We start from the raw sequence: 477 nt of genomic DNA, 5'->3' as shown, positions 1-477 counted from the left end.
TCTACAAGGTGCACTGCAGAAAATCCCCTCACTGCTCCTTCAATAACATTCTCCAAATCCACAAACTCGACCAGCTGGGCAAGTAGATATGTTGGAACACCATTAGTTGCACATTCCTCATCAAACCACAAACCGTCTTTACGTGGAGCTGTCTTCTCATTTGTTGACTGTTGCTGTGCAGAATTCATGGCATTTTAGTTCCTCCACACCCAGACTGCAGTGATTCAGAAGGCAGGTCATCAGGGCCATTAGAAAGAGCACTCAAGGCTGACCTAGCCATTGATGCTCACATCTCATGGATGAGTAACAGAAAAGTATCTGTGTCATCAATAATTTGGGCTATATCTCCCGATGTCCTGGGTGTATGTGTGTGTCTGTGGGGGGTTGTCGGTGTGTGTGTATCTGTGCATGTGTGTGTGTGTGTCTGTAGGGGGATGGGTGTGTGTGTGTATCTGCGCGTGTGTGTGTGTCTGTGGG

The sequence above is a fragment of the Chiloscyllium plagiosum genome, chromosome 20, assembly GCF_004010195.1.
Source record: "Chiloscyllium plagiosum isolate BGI_BamShark_2017 chromosome 20, ASM401019v2, whole genome shotgun sequence".
Lineage (NCBI taxonomy): Eukaryota > Metazoa > Chordata > Chondrichthyes > Orectolobiformes > Hemiscylliidae > Chiloscyllium > Chiloscyllium plagiosum.
Note: the sequence above shows the minus strand (reverse complement) of the source record.